Raw genomic sequence first — 721 nt, forward strand, 5'->3', positions numbered from 1 at the left:
GGACGCCCAGGTCCCTCTCTGCAGAGCTCCTCTCCAGCAGCTCATCCCCCAGCCTGTATTGGTGCATGCAATTATTCCTCCCTAGGTGTAAGACCCTACACTTGCTTTTGTTGAACCTCATCCGGTTTCTTACTGCCCAGCTCTCCAGCCTGTCCAGGTCTCGCTGAATGGCAGCATAGCCTTCAGGCGTGTCAGCCAATCCTCCCAACTTCGTATCATCAGCAAACTTGCTGAGGGTGGCCACTATCCCCTCATCAAGGTCATTGATGAAGATGTTGAACAAGACCGGACCCAGCACAGACCCCTGGGGGACACCACTGGTTACAGGTCTCCAGCCAGTCTCTGCACCACCAACGACAACCCTCTGCGCTCTGCCAGTCAGCCAGTTCTCAACCCACCTCACTGTCCACTCATCTATCCCACACTTCCTCAGCTTTGTTATAAGGATGTTGTGGGAGACAGTATCAAACGCCTTTCTAAAATCAAGGTAGATTACATCTACCGTCTTCCCCCATCCACCCAGCATGTGACAGCATCATAGAAGGCCACCAAGTTGGTCGAGCACGACCTCCCCTTGGTGAACCCATGCTGACTACTCCTGATAACCTCCTTTTCTCACAGTTGTCTGGAGATGGTATCCAGCACAAGCTGTTCCATCACCTTTCCAGGGACGGAGGTGAGGCTGACAGGCCTATAATTACCCGGATCTTCCTTCTTGCCC

Source organism: Meleagris gallopavo, chromosome 11, assembly GCF_000146605.3.
Source record: "Meleagris gallopavo isolate NT-WF06-2002-E0010 breed Aviagen turkey brand Nicholas breeding stock chromosome 11, Turkey_5.1, whole genome shotgun sequence".
Classification (NCBI taxonomy): Eukaryota; Metazoa; Chordata; class Aves; order Galliformes; family Phasianidae; genus Meleagris; species Meleagris gallopavo.